Consider the following 24,412-nt stretch of genomic DNA (forward strand, 5'->3'; position numbering starts at 1 on the left):
TTTTAGTTTAATAGATACCACCTCACATTTTATGAAACAGGAATCAACTAAAGTAACCAACAATTCACATTTAATCAAAGTCATGGTTCACCTAAATGACTTACTGCTGGAATGACATAGTTTTGTGGTAAAATGTTAATCTTTTAGCAAGTTTTCCAGGAAATATATGCATTTTTCTAAATAGTTCACTCTTGATGGTATTTCTATCCAGACCAAGTTTCACATCTTAATTTTGTACGGATTTTAGTTTATTTATCCATGGATTATCTTTAGGTTTAAAGAAACTAGAGATAAGTGACAATAGTCAATTTAGAAGGCTAGTCAGGATGCCAGAGTACTGGCTGATAATTTTCTGACGTCAGTACTCTAAATACAGATCTTGACCGTTGAAGATAGGAGTTACTGATATTGGCTAAATGTTGTACACTGTAAGCTGTGCAAATAAAAGTCTGCAAATTGGATTTGTAACTGGTCACACAAAATAAGAGTGAATGAAAATTATTGTAACAAAAAACATATATGCATATTGCATGGAAATAACAAGGGAAATATTGCAGTTTGCTTTCTTTTTTGATTGTGTAGATGTGCTCATGTAATTAAAATGTCATATTTAATAAAAATATTTAAAAAACAAAGAGTTGATGGTACCTATCCATCTGAAAGGCACATTAATAGTGGTATCCCTTGGGGCTGTCCTGAGTGCCCTCTTCTTTGGCATCTACTTTTCCAGTATGAAAGCTAATATCGAATGTCAATGGCTAACCAAGTTTGATGATGACTACAGACTTGGTGCTGTTATTGACTTTTCCAAAGGCATTTATGTTTTTTATGCAGTGCTTTGCAGATCCATTTGATATATTAACCACAGCCTTAATCTTAATTCCAAAATATGCAGTTTAGCTGAGTTTGAGAAATAAGTCAATCCAATTGATTACCACATAAACAGAACTGCACTTAAGATAGACAGAGTCATTAGAAATGTAAGTACCATCATCGATAATTAGTTATCCTTCATTCGTCATATATCATAGTTAGAAAATACATCTGCCTTGTCGAATTACTTAGAAAGTGTATATCCTCCAGGTCGTTTGATGGCACAATCCCTATCCATTCCTTCTTTATCAGACTAAACTTACAGTATAATGGATTATTTGGAATACACTGCTCCAAACACCTTTCCCAATAAGAAGAAGCACAACATCTTCTAACTAAAATGAACAAAAGGCCAAGTTTCATTAGCTACAGAGAGAGAGAGAGAGAGACTAAAAACTCTCTCATTTTTCTCTGTCATGTATTAACACTACATGGTAATCTCTGATTTGCATTCTAGGTTATGAATGATCCTGTCTCATTAGACCTCTTCCAGATCATAAATCTTAATAATACAAAAATACTCATTCCAAAGAGCATGATACTCATTACAACATAAACTCAAAAAGACTTCTTGAAGTGACAGACTCTCCACAGAAAGAATTCCTTACATATGAAGCAATCTCATCTTGCATGTCAAACATTACAACATGCTGGCTTCATTCATGTTCAGTCTTTGACAACTGGCTTAGCACCTACACATTTGCATTTGTTATACGATGTACATTCTCCATTGAGTAAAGTGTGAAAAATCCACCCGTCAAACTCTCTGGGTTACATGACTAGCCTCCACATGGTCACGCAGTTGACCTTGCAAGGTACAAGAGTCACTGTTTAAGAAGGTCTGAGTCATCCAAGGTTGCTGAGTGCTTGTGAGATGACATGGCCAGCCAGCATTTAAGTACGCTGACTATGGGCTAAGGATGTTGACATAAATGTCTCTAAAGTTTCCTGTATCATTTTCTGATTTTATATGCTATAATATGCTATAGATTAGTGTCTGCTGCCAGTTTATTGCTGCAGGGTGGGGAATTTATGTTAATGTTAGTGTGATGATATGGGCTAGTGTCAGCATAGCCAGGTGAAATTCTGCTGACAATGATATGTCCTTTGAATATCAAACTGATTTATACAAGAAGCTTGTGTTACAAATGTATTAGAACTGTATGGCATTTGAATATCAAACTGATTTGCACAAATGGTTATGTTACAAATGTATCAGAACTATATGGCATCCAAATATCAAACTGATTTGTACAGATGCTGATGTTATAAATGTATTAGAACTATATGTCATTTTTAAATCAAAATGTGTTTGTAAAGTTGCTGTTGTTAAAAAAAATGTCTCAACAGTGGGTCCTGCTGGACAGAGAAGGAATATACATGTGAGACTATATATATATATATATATATATATATATATATATATATATATATATACACACATTAGCAAAAGGCACCAGAAGAGAAGGGGTTAAACAGATAACTTACTTCTTACTTTAAGAAAAATACTGTTAATTGGACCACCTGTTGGGCCATGGAAGTACTTATCTCACAGCTCTGAATAGGATTGGAGACAGCATGTCTGGAAGAAGTCTTTGCTCATTAGCTCAGTAAAAAGAGGGGAAGCCTCAGGCACTGCCATAGACATTAGCAAAACTTTAGATATGCATCTTATCACATCTATGCTAACATACTGTCTCAAGCTTTAAAGGGGAATAGTGTGAGAACCTAGAGTCAGGTGACCAGATTAAGTCATTCTGCCAGCCATCTTCGAAATTTTAGATATTACAAACAGAAATCTCTTAGTATTGAATATTTTGTCTTGGGACTGACAATAAGAAGGACCATTCACCACAACATCTACCTTGCTCTATTAAGTAAGTAGGGAATAGTAATTCTCCTAGATTCAGTCAGAAAAATATAGTGAAGCTTAGTTTAGATTTTGTTTTGTTTTTTCATTTGTATGAGTCTGTCCATCAGTGTTATTTTCATTATTTCCTGTGATTTAAACTCTGCGGTTTATTGTAAATATATATTCAGTACTTTCATGTTCTTTTACTATTTATTATTAAATATATTTAACATATTTATTATGGCTGGTCCTTTCAGAAAGTATTTAACCTTTGAGAGTGCTTATATTTATTTGATGACACTGTGTGGGTCACTCCAGAAGGTCTAGCTGTCTTGATCAACTGCTACCATTTGTATTAGTACTAATATTACACAATATAATTAGACACCCTTTGTTAAGGGTCTTGGAGTAGCTGATTGTGGAGTGTCTGGTGGCAGTGATAACTACCTTGTACTCTGGACAAAAGGGGGGCACAGCAGGTAAATCTGTGACAGCCTTTCCCAGGTGTGTGTGTGTGTGTGTGTGTGTGTGTGTGTGTGTGTGTGTGTGTGTGTGTGTGTGTGTGTGTGTGTGAAAAATCAAATCTCACAGTGTGTGTGTGTGTGTGTATGTGTGTGTGTGTGTGTGTGTGTGTGTGTGTGTGTGTGTGTGTGTGTGTGTGTGTGTGTGTGTGTATGAGCTACTTGGAGCAGGGACACAAAGCACTGGTTTCACAGAGATGGTGCTGGAGGACATGGCTTGGACACTCAGCTGAGGACCTAACCCTACAGCTGTACCAGTGGGGAGTCTTATTGGGGACCTGGATGGAGACAGAGAGATCCAGACCCCAGACTGAGTGTGTTCCCTGTGTGCCTTTAAGGGAAATTGTGTTTGATGCAGAGAAGTCTGCATCTGGAAATACTGAGTGCATCCATTTCTATTTGAATGCTAAATTACACATAGGGGATTGCAGGTGTAATAGGACAAGGTTAGGGTATATATTCTCATGCAGCTAATGGTAAGCAGGAATATATAAGAAAGTAAAGCTAAGATTACTTTGTCATCTAGTAACACAAATTGATGATTTTTATTAGGTAGAAATACTGTAAAGCCTGTCCCAAGAAACACTTCCTGCAAGCTGGATTATGTCTTTACATTCACTAATAAAGTCTTGAATTTTGATTATCTTAGCTCTTAATCTTCTTTAATTATAGAGGACAAGTATTTGATAGCAAAGCTCAATCTCCCAAAGAGCACTTCAGTTTTTTTTTCTGAGCTTCAGCCATAGTCTGGTACCTGATACAAATATTGTACTATTGTTAAGAGTTTTATTATAGCATAAGGATATTCAATATATCTTCTCTGGCAGAAGAAAAAGATTGACTCTATTACTGAATAGCTTCAGCAATCATGTCAGCATTTTAGCTGGCTTCTACTTGACTGATGTAGCTCCTTTACTCCTGGATCTGTTTATGGCAATTTTCCTAACTGAAAGACTTCATCACTACTGAAAGTTAATGGACAACCCATGTACTTTATTAGGTATTTATTACTATTCTCACTCAATCATATAATATTTTGACTAAATTCCTTTTAAACAATGACACTGTTTTTTTCCAGGATATTGTAGGGGAAATAATTCCATTTTACCCTTCTCTGATTTCATGAATTTAAAATACTTTGTTTCAATCACCTTCCTCAGTGCAGTTCTATTTCTTATCAAATTTGGAATTTGCATGCCTTTGTTGGAATTTGCTAGAATAATTAAATAAAAATTGCTTGAATAACATTTGATGACTTATTTTATTCATCGATTAAGCTGTACTTTGTGCTTCAGCAGCTCTGCATCTGTTCAGCAATTCTTCATGATTTTCCCCTGTACATACTGAGCATATGTGCAGTTGCCATGTATTTCAGCAAATAAGATTTATTACAGGGTCCTGTTTTCATAAGCATTAATTCTGACATCTTTATAGCAGTATCTCCAACTGGAGCATGTGTTTTGATAGCAGAACATTTATGAACTACATAGCTAGATTTATCTGGTACTGGGCTATTTCAGTGTCTGCTTTATCTGTTAAACAATGCACACTAGATTTTCAACAGCTACTTTTTGCAAATACTTGCTCTTAATGTTTTTCAGAATGAATGACAGGTAAAATATACTTTTGTCTACAATGTTACCATGTTTATAAAGGGAGGAAATGTTTATGCATTAGATTTAACTTTATCTAGTAATTGTCTATGAAGTAACTTTAGGGGCAAATAAATTAACAAAAAGTAAAAATATATATTTTTTGTGGATTTTCTCTTTCAGTATATGATTTGTATTGAGGAAGATGCTGTTTCTGATGAGCTACCATTCAGTGTTGAATATCAAGATGGATGACCTGAAAACACATTTGCTATTGCAAGTATGTCAACATCTTCACCATATTTCAGCAGTCAAAATAATAGTCTGGCATGTGTCACAGAAGGATAATGCCCTGTCTATGACCTAGTCAGTCTTAATTCAGTTAGTGACAGTCATAGGAAGACAAAAGTGGGGAAAGGTGGAGGTTAACTGTAATCATTGCAGTCCTGTGGGGAAGGAAGTAATATGACTCAGTGCACCAGTGACCTTGACAGCAGTGTTGGGATATATCAAAAAGCAGCTATTTTATCAGTCTGCCTCATGCCATATGTAAACCAAGAATACTATCATAGGGTGTGGAAGTCATACATTAGGAGCCACCATAGACCAGTGGGTTCTAGCAATGTCAGGCAGCTGCCAAAATGAAGTACTTCAACAGGGACTGAGCACCCCTCTGAAAAAGACAAATCTTCCTGGCATCCAGTTGTCACCACAAAATGGGAATCATTGAGCAGATAGGCCATTCCCCTCAACCAGGAAATTAACAAGGTATAGGGTTTTTGTTAAGCTGGAGTATAAATAAGCTGGATCTCAGAGGAAGAAGAGCAAATGGTTTAACTGGGTGTTGGAGAAAGTGGTTTAAAACTGGGAGCCATGAAGTTATGAAAAAACAAAATAAAATAATAGCCTAATGAAATGCCAAAATATAAAAATAATTCACTGGCTAATTCCTCATCTCAGATACAACTGCATACTTTTAGGGTCTCCATATCAATGAAAATTATAGATTTTCTTTGCATCAATCTAAACTTCCATAAATTAATGGGTAAATGGCTGTCTATCAAGTTAAAAATTAGATAAGTGTTTGGGGGATAGTAATACATCCAGACTGGAATCTTATAATATACTGAACAAACATTACTGGTTGACACAAATAAGCTAAACCTATGCAAACATTAAACAAATTGTACAATGACAGTTCAAGGTATTTCAATAAATTGTACATGATTATAATGGCATGGAGGGACAATGTTTGCTTAGTTTACACCTGCAAAACAGGTGTTTTTATGTAACAGGGCACAGATTACAAATTTATTGCTGGATACCCCTTTATTGTATTGTAGTGCCCCACTGAAGGTACTTAAAACAGTGAAATATTTACTTCAGAAGTCCAATGACTATTTTCTCAACATTTCTTGTTTTCGGCATAGACTATGTTGAATGATTTTTCTGCTGTTGCTTATGCGTTGTTAATGGGTATCAACATTCATAGCTCAATGGCATATTTGGTTTTGTCTACAGCATACAAGACACATAACCTGGTCACAGATTGAATGCAGATTGTATATAACACTGTCATGGCTCAGGTTATGCTAAATATGGGAATCATGTAAACTGCCCAGATGGTACATACATTATAGATAATGCCATTGGCATTACAGACAACTTGGCAGTTCAAAGAGTAGTAGTCCTTCCTAATTATGTATCTTTGACACTCTGGACCAGGAGAAACTTTAACAGGAACATGAGTTGCAGAATGCACATATTGCATTGGTACTTCCCACTAACATGTTTGGGAAACAGTTATCCTCCTCCATTTGTTGTAGCATGATGTTAATGAATTGGTTAAGTATTTGAAAAGTCTGAGGCATGTGATATACCTAATGTGTCTTATGTAGGTCTCTAGAAGGTCTGTGTAGCCAGGTCAGTAATTGCTACACATGCTTTTGTGTTTATAAGAATGGGCATACCACTCATAATCCTCATTTCAGTTCATGGCTAATACAGTCCAGCTAGGTCCCTAAGTATACCCATATCAGCTTTGAAACAAATGGTCATCTGGTGATCTGTCAGATGATGGTATGTGAGTAATTTTCTCCAAAATCTTTCTTTTTGTTAGAGGCCAACATATATAGTATTACAGGCACTGCCTCCAGCTGCTGCTGTGCCTGAAATGGCTCCTGTCATATAGACCAATAATCAGAAAATTTAGTTAAGTCAGCGTAGCTAGAACCCACAATTTTATACATAGCTGAATATTTTTTTCTATCTTATCCTCATGCATTTGCATATTTTGCATTGCCCACTTTCATCAACGTTTCCCATTTATATGTCACTAGCCTCAAATAATTTTTTAAATAGCAGTGTCATTGGCTCTGTAGGTAACAAGCTCACCTTTGATGCTAGAAGAAGAATGTGGGTTCTGTTCTTACAACAGTGACTGGATTCATTTGTCACACTACTGTCACTGCAGTGCAGGATAATGGAACACAGCATTCTTAAGAGTGTCATCCTTTGGATGAAATGTTAGACTAAATTCCCATCTGTATGAGCTGGAAGTAAATTAGCTAGATTTGAAAGGTGATGAGACCAGATGGCATAATTGTTAAGGTCTTCACCTCCCATGTACAAGGTGCAAGGTTTGAGCCTGACCTCTGGCCAATGCCTATTTGGAGTTTGCATGTTCTCTCTTTGCCTCTGTGGGTTTCTTCTCCTCCAAAAAACATGCTGAGTGTTTCCATCTCAAACTCACCAATGAATGGAGCCGTGGGCAGCCGCACAGTCTCTATATGGTGCCCTATAGAGAAAAGAGTTGTATAGACCAACCGCTTTGGGCATCTACTGTATCCTCAAGATAGCACAACATGAATCATAGACTGCACACTGAGGCATTGCTAGCCACTCGACTGTGTAATATATGGCTCTAGGTGATTTGGTCATAATGACTAATGTCACCAAAATGGATGAGGACCTGGTGTACTCCAACCTACACCAGGACACATGCTAATAGTGAGAGGGGTGTATCCTATTGTGTGCCTGCCAAGGCCTGCTCAGCCTTCAACCTGTCACACATGAACTAAGAATTGCTACAATCAGTTCACTGACAAGATGGAGCTTGGAGTGGATGACATGATGGTACAGAGGAGGCTGGACATCCTATGGCATAGGATCCAGAGTCTACTACTCAGAAGGCTAAGAATGATGTTGGAATTGTGGTGAAAGACAGGCTTCAGAAGGCAATGAAGGATGTCATCAGAATTAGCGACAGGCACATGACCATCAGACTCCAGTGTAATGATAGGGTAGCACTCATAATCTCATATGCTTCACTGCAGTGTTGTGATAGTGAGGAAGAGTGCATTCAGACAGCAGTTGCAGGGCCTACTGGATAAAGCAGGACAGCATGAATTCATGTTAATAATGGGTGACTTGAGTGTGCACATCGGGACAGACAGAACAGGATATGAAGACTGTCTTGGTCCACATAGGTGGGGCAAGAGAAGTAAAAAAGGAGAGGCCATTCTATATTTCTGTCTGGCAAATAGTAGCCAACATATGGCTCAGAAAAACAGACAGTCACAAAATCACATACAAGAGTAAGGAAAGGGGTAAAATCAGTGATTGCAAAGTCATTCCCAGTGAAACAGAAGACCTACAATGTAAACCAGTAATTGCCACAATCAGGTACAAGCAGGGGTCACAGAAGGCTCTAAGATCAACAGAGAGCACTGGAGAAAATGTACAACAGTTCACTGAGTTACTCTGGGCTCTAAGGGGAGTTGAAGAAGAAGAATCGCAGTGCCTCAAAACAGCATGTGTGAGGACTACAGAACAGATATGTGGCCGAGTCAGGTATGGAAATAAGGTACATAAGGAAAGCCAATGGTGGAATGCAGAAGTCCTGGAAGTCATAAAAAGAAAATGTGTGCTGGAAAAAGTGGGAAATAGAAAAGACAGTCCAGGCTAGAAAGGAATACTAGTTTCTAACAAAGATGCTAAGAAAGGAGTTGCAATATCAATGCCTAGGGTATCAGAGGCACTCTAACGGCTTCTGGTAAGTGACTGAGTAGGTGGCACAAAGAAACTATATCAGATTGCAAGGCAAAGATAGAATGATAAAGAAGATAGTCAGACACCCTTCATAAGGGATATCAGCAACAACCTGCTTACCAGCCTACAGGACATCAAAGGCAGATGGAAGGAGTACTTCCAGCAGCTCCTAAATGAAGAAAACCCCACAGAAGCTGCACTGCTCCAGGCACAGTCAATGATAAGAGAAGAGGAGGAGCCCAAGCTAGAAGAAGTAAGAACAGCACTAAGGAAAATGAAGTCAGGAAAAGCAGCAGGCTCAGATGAGGTCACTGCACTTATGATAAAGATAGGGTTACCACCTGTCCCACTTTGCGAGGGACAGTCCCTATTTGGGCAGTTGTGTCCTGCAACAAAATTTATAAAAATAGCAAATGCACTGAGATTTTAGGACAAAAATATTTCCTATATTTTATATAATAGTTGCATAAAATAGTTATTCTGTATTTGAAACACCTAAATGTTATAAGAAACAGAATAAGCAACTAAAATGCTACAAGAATAAACTTTTATTTAGGCAAAACAGTGAAGTTCTGTTCTTTGTACTGGCCATGGGTATGTTTCGCCCTGCAAAATCTGACGTTTGTACTAAAAATGTCCCACTTTGGGCATTTGAAAAGGTGGCAACCCTAGATAAAGATACTTGGTGAGATTAGGAAAAATGGCTCCTGAGAGTATTTATAGCAGTGTGGAGAGAAAGGCATATCCCAGATGACTGTAGAATAAGCACACTCATTCCAGTGTACAAGAACAAAGATGGCATCCACAACTGTGTGGCAGTACAGAAGTATAAAAATTCTGTCACATCACATGAAAGTTTTGGAGAGGGTGACTGATAAATGGATACAGAGCAATATAAATTAAAATGGGAGATGAGCAGTTTGGATTCAGATCAGGATGCAGCACAAATGACCCAATGTTTGCAGTGAAACAGATAATTAAGAAGAAGCTATTGAGGAAAGTAAAGAGTCTAAATGGACATTCCTAGAATTGGAGAAAGCATATACTGTGGTGGTTTGAAGCTCCAAAGAAATGTTAAAATTAGAGTAGGCTATGTACAAGAACACAGTGATTCAAGTGTGAACAGTGTTTGGTCTCACAGAAGGTTTTCCAGTGGGAGTGGGTGTACATCAGGGTTCAGCTCTGAGCCCACTGTTGTTCATACTGGAGATGGACTACATTAGCAAACAGGTCAGCGGGGTCAGATCAACAAAGTTGCAATATGCAGATGATGTGGCATTACAGGCAATCTCTGAGCAAGAACTTCAGCAAAGCATAGGGGAATGGAATGCAAAACTGAAGGCACATGGGATGAATCTAAGTATGGATAAGACAGTGGTAATGACAACAAACTGCAGAAATGAGAAGAAGCTGAGAACTGAGATATAAGGGAAAATAGTGGAACAGGTTAACAGATTCAAGTATCTGGGCAGGGTGGTTGAGGAGAAGGAAAGTGAATGAAGAGGTCAAAGCTAGAAGCAGAGGGGCTGCAGCCAACTGGTATAGAGTTTCTGGTGTAGTGTATGACAGAAGAATGCCAAAGGAACTAAAATGTAAACAGTTGTGCAACCAGTATGAGTGTATGGTACAGAAACCTGGGCAGTAAAGGCAGAGCAGATGAGGAAACTAGAGGTGATAGAAATGAAGTGCCTGAGATGGGTGGCAGGATGCACACTGTGGGACAGACAAAGAAATGAGAACTTAAGTGCAGAAGCCATATAGCTCCAATTGCAGAAAAGATTAAAGATAATAAAACTGTGATTTTGGCACATGTGCAGAAAAGCAGAAGACAATCTGGTGAAGAAGATTTGGAACAGATAAGAAGAAGGTAAGAGGAAATAAGGGTGTCAAATAAAGAGGAGGATGGATTGTATGAGAGAAGCTCTACGACAGAAAGGCATGATTGTCAAAGAAGGCAGGAGTGTAGCAGTGAACTGAGATAGAGATGGCGATGGTTAAAATGACACCCTGACCCTATGTAAAAAAATAGGAAAATGGGAGGTTGATGATGATTATGAAAGGTGTTGAAGAATGTTGTATTTCATCTATTTAATTATATTATAGTATATGTCTCTCTCTCTCTCACTATATATATATATATATATATATATATATATATATATATATATATGTGTATATATATATATATATAAAATATGGTTTACTATTAAAATGTCAACATTGAGATGTACCCTATGAAAACTTCAAACTACAGATGTTTGAAGTTTCATCTGGGTGAACATCTCAATGTTGAAAAGTTTATATTAGCGAATGCAGTGTGCATTTGCTAATATACATATTCAAAGAATTGTACAGAGATCACTGTACAGTGTGGTTAGGGAAATTCATCCCTTTCCTCACTGTAGTGCGATCTCAGAGTTGGAATATATAGTTAGCAGGGGGTGTGGGGGGCTTGCCCCCCTGCAAAAATGTGATGTTAGGTACAGGAGTTCACGTAAAGTGAACTTCTATAGCTAACATCAGGCGATGTTTTTGAAAACAATGTCAAATCAGCTGAATTTGTTCAGCTGATTCGACCTTTTCACTCATTCTATATTTTAAATTTCAAGGTTTGCTTTCGATATGTGGGTCAGAAAATTATTCTGACTTTTGACATATTGATAGTAAACCATATATATATATATATATATATATATATATATATATATATATATATATTCATATTAGAGACATCATACTCTTTGAATCATCTTACCCACTCCACCTTTTCTACCATAACTGCCTTCTAACATTATTTAATATTTTATTTTTTCCTCACTTTGTTATACTATAACACTTCAGATTTCCTTCTTCACAAAAAAGTCCAAAAATAAAATTCTTCACCATTCATCAACCTTCTTTTCTATTCCTTCTTTATATTTTACATATAATAATATATATATATATTTCAATTTTTTAAAAGCATTCATACCTGACTTTATCATTCCAAAAAGCCCTCTACATTTTTACATTTTAAAGACACTGGTTCTTTTGTCTCTTTTACTCTACTCACTTGGCACGATTTTTCCTGGTGTACTTTTTATGTCATTCTTTCCTTCATAGGCAATTTATTTAATAGCAAGCATCACAGTAAATTAGAATGTTCATAACATGTTTCAGATCTCATTGATCTTCCATTAATCGCCACCTTTACTTGTTCTTTAACCTTTTTCCATGGGTAAATCAATATATTTTCTTTGTATACTATTCCTTTCCCCCTGTATTTTGTTCACATTTGTTTTCTACACTTCCATTTTATGATGTATTCCCTTTGACTGCACATCCTCTTATTTTGTAAACCAATTTCCATATAACATCTTCCCTTTTTTGTTATCTTCAATATCCAATACCCAAAACATGTACGGATGCCAGATATATTATTGAATTTACTGACGTCAAACTGCTTGCTTCTTCACTATTATGCACTTTTCTAAAAATCACCCAGCTATTTTTCTATCTTTGTCAGAAACAAATAAGCATTCTCCACATATGCTAACATTTTCAGCACATGCAGATTTGTTATATACACATTTTCTTACAGGACATTTGAAACATTTTCCACTACAAAACCACCTGTTTATTTTTTTAAGTCATTAATATTATTCATGCTTTTCTTGTATTAGTTCCAATACTACAGTCTCATTCATTGTGCACAGCACTTCTCCTACTTGTACCACATACCTGATTTTTTTATGCTTTCCCATTTTTCATTTTAACCCTGTACTCTTTAATTGATTTCCTCTTCAACTTCTATTTTTCCTAACCTCCATTCATTCTTTATTACAATCACTAAATCATCTGATTTAGATATAAATATTGGTATTTGTATTCATCCCCTTGCTTTCAATCTTGCTTCAGTCATGTTTTTTTTTACAATTTCCTATTATATTGCAGCAGTCATTAATAAAACAAAAATAATTCCAGTCATCAGCCATTCTTGGTTTACCCTTTATCTTGCATTTATCTTTTTCCCAACCATCCATTCACCACTACTGTAACCAACATATCATCTTGCATTGGCATTAATGACTTAATCATTTTCTCTTATACCATACTTTATCATTATCACCCGTATTTGCTTATGACACCTTCTTAATAGCCTTAACCACATTCATGGTATTATTTTATTCCCTTACCTGCTTTCATTTTACTACATACATACTCTCATACAAAACTTTTCCTAACACATTTTGAAAAGTTTTCTATAATAGTCTCATAAACAGTTTATACTCTGTAATTACTAACATTATCGGTACTCCCAATTTCTTTTTTTATCACCCTTATCACCCTTATTCTATATAAATTTCATCACTTTCTCACGCATATCATCCTCTCTTTTATCCTTCCACATCAGTTTATTCTTTTTTATTTTTTACAAAAAGTCACTTCTCTTCACTCTTTACTTTAAAGAAATCATAGCCTAACCCGTCTAGTCCATATACCATCTTTTCGTTGACATCCTTCAAAACATTTTTACTTTTATAATATCTCTTTTACCAGTCTTTCCACATGTTCTTTTTCTATCACTTTAATATTCTACAACTTATTTTTCCTAATATTTACATGTGCATACATTCCCTCTATGTATCTTTTCACAAAATTCATTATTTATTTTTATTTATACATCCCTACACAATTTTCATCCACAACCTACAGTAACCTAGTGATAGCTTACCTACTGTAGTCATACTTTACATCTTTGTCAAAACGTATCACCTCTTCCTTCTTGTCCTTCACATAAAATTTCTGTGAAAGCTTAATCTGGCTGAGACCACTAGGAAGCTCTCACAGACAACGTATAAGCATACATTAATGATTAGGAATAAAGACCATACTAATTCACTAGCTAAACATGCAAGTGACTGCAGACTTTTAAAAAATGTCTTTTTTGCATTGGATTTCATAGAGAATAAACCATTCTGGAGTGATACCAATATTATCCATAAATGCAAAGAATTAAATTTGCAAGTTGCTTTGGCTGCGAACAAATCACCTAGGCTAAATGATTATATTAAAATAAAGTGTCTATTAAAGGCAGCAAAGATGTAATATTTATTATATGCATTTTTATTCTGAAATCTGTAGAATCACTATAATTAAGTTTGACAACATTAATGCATATTTTTATTTATTTTTTAGCTTTGAGTATGAATGATTTGACTTAATTGTTTATGTCAGCTGCTATGTCATGTGATGGTTTGATAAAATATATCTTGTGAGTACTGATACAATTTATTAGTTCTGAGACGTTCTGTTGATATTCTGTATTTTTTTTTTCTGGGGCTTCCCCCCCAGGACTCCACTGAAAATGAACACCAGCCATCCTGGTAAACAAATGTTAAATAAATAAATAAATAATAATAAATACATTTTCAGAATTTTTATTAAACATTACTTGCCAGTGTGTCCATGATTTATAAAAAGTCTAATATGTTCTGCCAATAATTTTTGTTTTTCACTTTTTACTTATTTACTTTTCATAATTTTTCCATTGGTCATTTTACTCCTTTTTCTTCTTTAATAGTTTCCTCATTTGTTCTTACTACAGAGTATACTACCATACAGTCTTTAAAATGTAATACTTTCCTTTCTCCTTCTCTTTCTTTCATGTCTTCTGATTGTATCTATTTTTGAATTTAGCCTTGCATATGTAAATATGTGCTCCCTGTCCAACTTTAATGAATCAAGTTTCATAATATTTCTAACCCTTTTTACATTATGAGTTATTGCGCTTCTGCTTTCTCTTAAATTACAGTTAAAATCACCTTCCACCATAATACTCATGTTTGCCATAACACACTTTTTAATACCACCAGACATTTTCTCTATCTTTTATCTGTATCCACATATACCATGACTAATTTTATAGCTTTAGGACTAATCTTTAAATTATGTTTCATCTTCCTGTGATCTGTACTAACATCTCTATAACCTTAATACCTGCTATTTGAAATTTGATATTTGACTAATATTGCAATAGCCAAATACGTATCCAGTGCAAATGCCCATATCACTTCTTTCCCCTTCAAATTGTAAAAGTATGTCTTTTCTCCTCCATAAATCTAATAACATCAAGTCATGTATATGGGCTTCTGTGTTTTTATACCAGTCATACACTACTATTCTTTATTCTTTTTATGGATTCATGTTAACCACTACACTGTCAATATATACAACCTTTTTCATTTCACCATCTTCTATCTTCCCAATTTTTTTCCTCTATACCATACTCTTTCTCGAACTGATTTCACCTCTTTTTTCAGTCCAAATTCCCTTCTCTCCCTCACCAGTTTCTAAAATATACAATTTATTTCCAAGTGTATTTCTCCATCATACCTAACACTGCCTAATGAAACGTCTATCACTTCTTTCATCACCTCTTTCTACTTTGGTACCCTTCATTTACCTCTGTTCTTTCATCTTATTTTTCTGTCTCTTTTATCTTCCCTCTCCCATATCCTTTTTTTGTCCCTTCCTCCATCATATACATTATATCAAACTGCAATGTTCACCCTCCCCCCATTTTCTACACATTATTGTATAGTTCATTGCACAAAATGTATGTTAGTACAGTTTTAAAGAGAATGAGATAAGCCGCAAAGATAGTTTTGGTTGCTACAATATTTTATGTTTCCTTTCTTTTTATTTATGATGATAATATTTGGCATATGCTATAATTTATTCACTACACATGACAAATTCCATACCTCCCATGTCCCAGCCCATGCTTTTCTGTCATCAAACATATATTTTACTTCAAATATGCTTTGACATTGCTATTCAAAATATGTCCATAGCTCACCTTCAGCAGCTTCATTAGTTTTGAACTTGACCCATCAACTTTCTTTATAGGTACATATTTAAGTTTTGATAAATATACTTATTACATTCTGAGCAAAAATATTTCCTCTCACATTTATAAAAAAAAATATTTTTATTAGTATTTATTTACTGAGGTAGAGCAGTGATCCACTTAACACCTGTTTGGACTCAGGTCAGGAACATTGTCTTGTTGAGTCACACAGTTCGGTAGCAGAGGCTAAAGGAATCAAACCGTGGACCACTGAACCACAGGAAACAACTCATTAACAGCACCTTAATCCTCTGAGATAACAGCCAGATGAAGCATTCAAAATGAAAATAACTTTAAAAGTTTACTTTGCATAAAGTTGCATTACCTAAATACATCAAAGCCCTTACATCTTTCACTTTGAAATAAAAGAACAGAACAAGTTTTTCTTATATGTCATACCTGTTCATATATGTTCCATCTTTACTCTTAGTTCTTACCAGAGGTCATTTTCTTTCTACATTTTTGATGCCGTCTCCTCCCATCTCCCTACATTTTTATACTCTCTCCTTCCCCCTGCCTTCAGTACCACACCTTTCTACCACCGCATATAAAGTAGCATTTTTTTTCCCCACAGCTGTCTTCATACCCTTGGGATTCCATGCACAAGCAATATTAAAATCTAGAGTATTAACACAAAAGTCTGTTACTTTATGTACCTATAGAGCACGCCCCTAAAATCAATTACCCCAACTGACCAGACATGACTTCTGTATTCTGTAAGAATTCTTCCACACAAGCAGCCTCTGCCACTGATTGCATCTCATTCTGCAGAGCACAGAGGTATCTCTTGATTAACCCACCTCAGGACAATGCTTTCACATCTCCATCCACCACCATGTTTCAGCATATTTACTAGTATGTTATTATTAAGGCCTCTGTCCATACCAACAGTGATTTATACTATTTTGCTTCTTTGTTTTAGTGGACTACTCTCCACAGGTGAGCTGCCATTGCTGCTGATGCTATCACCACCACTTTGTTCTTACGTCATTATTTTGCAGAAAATAGCAGCAGTAGCACCCCCACAGCACCACATAGTGTTAAAAAGAGTAGAGGAATTACCCCATTGCCCTGGAAAAATTTCCACTGGTCAATATGAATATGACATCTGGTCTCCTTTGACAAGAAGCTGTTGGCTTTGTGGGACAAAGCTGATCAACAAAGTGGGAAAAATGAAAATAAATAATGAAACGATAATAAATAAATACATAAAATATGCACCCATTTACAGCTGATGCATATTGAATAACGTTAACCTGTATTCTTTTGTATAACTGGTCTCCTTGGATACTGACATCCAGCCCATATCCAGTAAATATGCTATTTTGCAAAAGTCACTGGGCAGCCCATCTATAAATCTCAGCCTTTAAGTAATTCCTTATACGATTAATTTATAGCCATAGTTTTCTGGTTGTGTTATACTATTCATGTAAAACCTTGGGCCTGAATCATGAACAATTAACTTCCATGTGACTATCGGGTGTGCTTTGCCACACAATACGCATGCAATAGCTCACTGTCTCATAATCATTAAACAGCTGTACACATCATGCAGAGCTGCTAAATAGAGGTAAACAGCACAGTATGCTAATGAAAGCATAAGTAGCTGAATTACATGCTAATCAACCAAACCAAGATGGCAGAGCCATTCAGGAAGATACAAAATAATCTTGTACAGATGGTGTAGCCCTTTGCCATGAACTCCAAAACTTACTGATATAGAACCACCATCACACTTAGAAAAAAAAGCAATGTTAGGGGTTGCTGCTGCACTCTTGCATGTGTATGTGCAACAGGGTCAAATCTATGCTGCTGTTACTGCTGATAGACCTTGTCCAATGAGAAGAAGGGTGTTCAGACCCCATGAAACATATCATGGACTGCATGATATTGAAATAGTACAGAAATACAGGGTTGATAGGGAAACACTACAGGAAGTCTGCAACCTTTGCCATCTCAACCCCACAACTCAAGGGGAAACTGAGAACCTATACTGGTAGAAACTAAAGTATGTGTAACAGTAAGGATATTAATAACTGGTACATTCCATAGACCCACTGGAGATATACTAGGGGTGTCACAGGCCTCAGCCTCCAGAATATTGCACCTATGTCTTAATGCTATGCTACAACCTGCAAGGTAGTACATATATATTTCCATGCACACCAGAGGAAAGAGGAAGAAGAATATGGGACTTCTATGCTGTAGCACATTTCCGTGAAACTTTGGGGGCTATAGGCTGCATTCACTTAGAAATAAAAGCCCCACCTGGTGAACAGGGAAGAACATACAACCTCAGGAAAGGGTTCCACTGTAATGACCGAGGGGTCATCCTCAATGTCAATGCAGACAACCCAGAAAGTTACCATGACTCTCACAAAAGGCACACCTTGCAGCTGTACACAAGGTTTGCTAGGGGTGATGCTCCACAAGGCCATGTACTAGGTGATGCAGGTTATACACAGGAACCATGGCACTCACCAGAAATGAACATATACCCTCAGAGGAAAGATACAACAATACCCATTCTCAAATTAGAAATATCACAGAAGGTGCATTTTGTATGTTGAAGTCATGGTTCTACTGTGTATACACATCGGGGGGCACCCTGCACTTTATCCCAGGCACCTATGCAGAAATTCTCACACCCTGTGCCATGTTGCACAATATCATCTTGAGGAAACAACTGGAACAGGGACAGCAATGGGCAGGACCACAGGCAGGGGCAGTACCTTCATTACTTACAGATGAGGATTCTGAGGGAGAACATCCACCTACAGATATAACATGCAGACATAGGCATACACAATATGTCCTCACCATTGCTAACAGGCAGTGGATAGCATACACCCTTACCACTTAAGACTCAAAGTTTAGAGTACACACTCAGCAACTAAGAGGCACACAATAGCATACACACTCACCAGCAAAGGAATACAAATAAAAACCTAAGCACATACAAATATTAAAAGTGATAACATCCAATGCCCACAGACTTTTCTTACCCATATAATGTCTGTGTTTGGATAGCGTCAGACAGAGGCAGACCCAAAGCACATGACTCATAAATTCAGTAATGTCAAAGTAAGTGTTGAACATGTAGTATATGAATAAATGTGTAACAGGATAAACTACCCTTTTATACTGTCAGTTTCATACCTATCCACTCTGTATTTTAGACATATATGCAATCTTAAGGCTAACCCAAATGAACAAAGCCTATGACACAGTCATCATCATTTTCTCAGGGTGGGGGGGGGGTGATACAAAAGTAGTGAGAGAGTGTGTGTGTGTGTGTGTGTGTGTGTGTGTGTGTGTGTGTGTGTGTGTGTGTGTGTGTGTGTGTGTGTGTGTGTGTGTGTGTATGTATGTAAGAAACACAAGTATGAATTATTTCAGGGTCACTAACAGGAGATATATCTCAATCAACATTGTTTTTTTTTTTTTACCTTGCATGTGTGCAGTTTGGTATGGGCAGTGTTTGTGAAATGTGTGAGTGAGTCTGCATAATCACAATCAAGTTGTGTGCTAGCACTACATCCTGCCATATAAGACAGGTGTGAACAGTGCATGGTAGAGCTGCATGTTCAATGTCATCACTCCTGACCATGTTAACTGCCTCAGCCTGGAGTTGCATTGCCACTTCCCCATCCTGAATCGGGTCTATATTAAATGAACGAAGTTTTATAACTTCAAATACCATATGATCGACACCATATGATCGAAGTTATAAAACATTGAATAGTGAAAACAAATAAAATAAAACAATAAACCCTAAACTAAGGGTTGTAGGTGGGGGGGGGGCAAGCCCCCCTGCACCCCCCACACACCCCCGCTCTTTAAATATACCAACTCCAAGATCACACTACAGTGTAGTAAAGAGAAGTCTTCCCTTTTCCGCATTATAGTGCGGTCTCAGAGTTGGTATATTTAAAGAGCGGGGGTGTGGGGGGTGCAGCCCTCCACTTTGGCAGTGTACAGGCGCTTGCCCCCTGCTTTAACTCATTAGCTTACTTTTTTTTTTTTAACTATTTGAAGTTTTATAACTTCGACCTTATGTTGTCGATCATATGGTATTCAAAGTTATAAAACTTCATTCACTTAATGTAGACCCTCCTGGATCAAAGTGAATTGCTACCTGAATGTGAACAATGTCTACTGAACAAGCTTTCTTCACAACTACATCGAGGTTGACCCTGTAACCTAATATGTGTGGGTGTGGGCACCTCAATCACTAGTGGAGCAGTGGAAAAGTGGCAGTATGGGAATGTGATGTGGCATGGCCATGTCAACTAACACCAGAGGATATTGGGGGCCTATGGACACATGGATGCCAGTCCTACTACAGCAGATGTTCTATCACAGACACTGCCTAATCCAGTGTGTCACTCATCCTATACAATGAGTCACCCATGTGGCTGAGGCAGTCATGCAATAACAAATGATACAATACTGTGATATAACCATACTAACTTGGAAAGCACAGTAAGAACTGATATATGTGAAGTATACCAGCAGTGAATTTGTAAAATTGCATATATATATTCAAATTAATTTTTCCATTGCATATTAAAATACATTCAAAATATGAACATGTAAGCAGCTTATGAAGAAAAAAAACATTACTTATGAAATAGTGTAGTAACCTTTAGAACAATCTCCTCCAAGTAATTAGCAGTAATGGTCTGTCTGTATCCAGTCTCCTCTCCTTCCACTTCATAGCTACACAATTATCTTTCTATAGTGCAGATTCATCCCTCTGAGCACTGTGAAGAGGCAAATGAGGTGGGAAATCATTAGTATTCCTGAACACCAAAATAATTACTTGGTGTAGCAGTTGTAAACATGGTTAAGTTGCTACATGATTGCATGCACATGCTCTCAGACTGCAGGGAGGAGCTATGACAATTGTTAGGTGCTAATGGCTTGCAAGTGTTATTGATTGCTCTGACTGCAACAACCAATACTGAAGTGACTCTTCTCTCTGAAATGTTTGTGCTATGCAGAGTAGACTTAAAATAAAAAGTGTAAGCTTGAGAGCTATGATAACCTTAACAACAGTGATATCCTTGTACAAAGAGCACACTGTGCATCTTCTGCTTAAAATCTGTCTGAAATGCTGATCAGGTATATTATACATTGAAACAAAGATGCAAATAAATGGTATAGACATTACATTTCTGTAGTTCAGCTGAGAGGAAGAGAGGATGCTCAGAAAATAGAGAGAAATTATTTGGCAGTGTTGGCAACCTGACATTAATATGATGTGCTGTGTTCAAGCAAATGTGAAAGGAACATTTTCTTTCTGGTTCTGTGTTGCTGGCAAAAAAGAATAAGAAACACAACAGAGTATGTGTTCTTATTTCACTGATTTAAGGGTCTAATTCCAGATAGTGTGCTGTCTGATACAGTTATTGCATATTTTCTGAGCCTATGCTCATGTTGAAACACACACAAATCTATGAAAGTTCACAATCCTGTGTTTTCATTATTATTTCTCGATATATGTTAATAATGACTTTTTTGTGTGTGTTCCTCATTTGCCCAGGTTTTGGCAAAGAGCATTGTTGATTGGCAGCAGTACACAGCACAAGGTACAAACTGAGAAATTTAATTTGTCTTGCCATCAGTAGCACATTTCAGAGTGGCACACGTGCGCTTTGCTGCAGCACTCTGAACAGCAGTACGATGAGAAATTCTACATCACATTTAGCACACAGGTTGAATGAAATGGTTTTAAAGAAACAAGAAAGAGGATGTAGGGTTTGAGTCCATTTTAAAGCCACATCCTGCTTAGAATGTTTGCAGCAGATGTGAAAATGCAGCTTTGGTTTTATTGTGAGGAATATAAATTGCTTTACATTTTTTTTGCCTGTGTAATTTTCACACTGCTTAGCAGAGAGCAGAGCTCACATGTGAAGAAAAGCACACACAGTTTCATTCTGCTATCTCCATTATAGCAAACAGTTTTGTCACCACTGCATGGTATTTCTAATTAATGAGTGATGTGACCATGCTGTATACCTCTTTTTTTGGCAAAAGCTGTACTGCAGTGACTTTGAGCCCATGACAGAGTTGCTTTGGAGTTCATATCCATACAGCATTAAAGGAATGTGGAAATTATTACTTCAGATTTATGATTTACTTTTGTCAAAACGTCATATGTTTTTTCCTATTCCTTGCCTTGTGCAGTTGCTCTCTAATGAGTGACATGTAATTTACATGCTTAAGGAAAAAGTGAAAAAAATTTATTTGAGAAGCTTTTTGTAGTGCAAATAGGCTTAATGACAATTTGCAGACATCATCATTCTGGACAGTATTAAGTGGAGAAAAGTGACCTGCTGTGCAACTATATATGTGGCACAAGATGTAAGGACACTGACTTAAGAGACAGAATACAGGTGATACTGGTCTCAAATTCAGATAGGTTCATAGGTTCATAGTATGATACTAGGCTATTGGCCTGGAGGCCCTTATAAGCCTAGCCAAGAATTTTGCCCATGTTCCCTCAAATCAGCACCTGGTTCCCCTGTCCAGCAGGGACGCAGGTGGGATCCCAGGGATATATTTTCTGTTTCCCATCCAGTCATCCAGGTTCTGCTTAAAGTGGGCTAGAGAGGTACTCTGCTTGACATGGAGAGGGAGTCTTTTCCACAGATGGAGGAGTCTGTGGGGCACACATCTATCCCACCAACAAGTTCTATTAATGTCAGAGACCAGGTTAAGGCCTTGTGTGTGGGGTGTATGAATGGAGTTTGTCTTGTGGATATGCAGCAACTCCATCAAGGCTGAGTCTGAAATGGCTTGTATGCCAGACACAGGTCACCTCTGAGCAGTCTGTAGGAGACTGAGTAGAGGGACAGGGCTTTTAGACTATCTGTATAGGATAGGTGTTTGAGACCCTGGATTTTCCTGGTCAAGAACCTCTGTGGTCTCTCCATCTGCTGCATGTGCTTGGCAAGGTACATGCCAAAGGGGGCATTGTACTCAATAATGGGTCTGATAAGGGAGGAGTACAGGGATGTTATGACCTCCTTGTTCCTATATGAAATATCCTTATTTATGAGGTGGGCAATGTAGAAAGCCTTCCATACAATAGAGGCAATGTGGTGGTGAAAAGTCAAGTTGCTATTAACCTTGGTCCCCAAGTCCCTCACGACTGATTGCACGTTTAGTACCTTATTATTAAGGTGATAATTAATGAGGATGACATTTTCCTCAAAGGGGATAATGATGCATTTATTGGCATTCAGTTTGAGGCCATGCTTCTGGCATCAGTCATTAGTTTGGGTAAGGCCCTCTTGGAGGATGTTCCCTTCACTAGGGGAATTTAAGAGAATGCCCAGCTTGCAGTCATCTGCAAACTTGGTCAGCCACAGACCACTGGTTTTGGCTTGCACCTCAGAAAACTATATCCCGAATAGTAGAGGCACCAAGACCGATCCTTGGGGTACACTTCTCATTACGGGTCTACTACTAGAGGTGGCTTCCCTACTTTGACTGAGTGGGTTCTATCAGTGAGCCAGTTAGCTACCCATCTGATAATATACAGGTTGATGCCTAGCTGGGAGAGTTTATCTATTATGCCCGAAAGGGGAATAGTGTCAAAGGCTTTGGCTAAGTCAAGGTAGGTGGTGTGCACCATCTTCCCCTCATCCATGTCTTTGGTGACTGTTTCAAAGAAGTGATGACACTTATTTTTACAAAAGGTGTCAGAATGTAATGTCTAACAGCACTTTGATTAGGAATGTAACATTACATACAAAATCCTATCATATTTATGTTTATTGCAAGAAGTGTCTCATTAATGTTTTGATAAATACATTTTTCTAAGTAGCATATTTCACAAATGATTTATTTATGAAGCACAGTTGAATGTGTGTGTAATTGTTTAAGCAGGATAATTATGATAATGAAATAAAAATGCACTTACATATCATTCATAGGCAGGATACTTAAACTAAAATGATCTTCTCTCCCCACATAGCCAACTCTGTGTTTAGAACATTATCTGTAGTGAAGTATGAATGTATCATACCACCTTCTTTTTTATTTTATTTTATTTTATTTATCATTTGTTGACCGGGAAAGTCTGACTAGGTTCCACAATTTATCATTTGTTGACCGGAAAGTCTGACTAGGTTCCACAGAGCCTGTTTTCAGCGGTCTTGTATAAACCATTTCATGAAAGTCTATCCATCTGGCATACTTTTACAAATAGTAATACTGCATCTTTCATGGGGTTGCATTTCACAGGGCTTCCAATAAGTCACACACATACAGGCCTATCTGAAGTATATCTCCATTTAATGAAGACGGCTGAAAGAGAGTTCTCCTGTAAAACTGGCAAATAATTACCTTGCATGAAGCATATGCATTATTCCTTCTTTATGTTCGACTCCCACATTGGTCAACTAACTTTTTACAGTGGGTAATTCCACAAAGTTATGTGCCAAGTCACCCTATTTAATCACCAGAATACCAAAGATAACAATCAAAGCCATTGAGTCTGTCAGTGTTGATCATATGAAAAAGTGTGAATAGGTTACACATCAGACATAGCAAATTTCACTGCCATGTTTTACACCTTTGTTGCTGTTTGATAAAATTCCTTCCTCTTTCTTTGCAAATG

This window comes from Protopterus annectens, chromosome 1.part2, assembly GCF_019279795.1.
Source record: "Protopterus annectens isolate FY-2018-M chromosome 1.part2, PAN1.0, whole genome shotgun sequence".
NCBI lineage: Eukaryota > Metazoa > Chordata > Ceratodontiformes > Protopteridae > Protopterus > Protopterus annectens.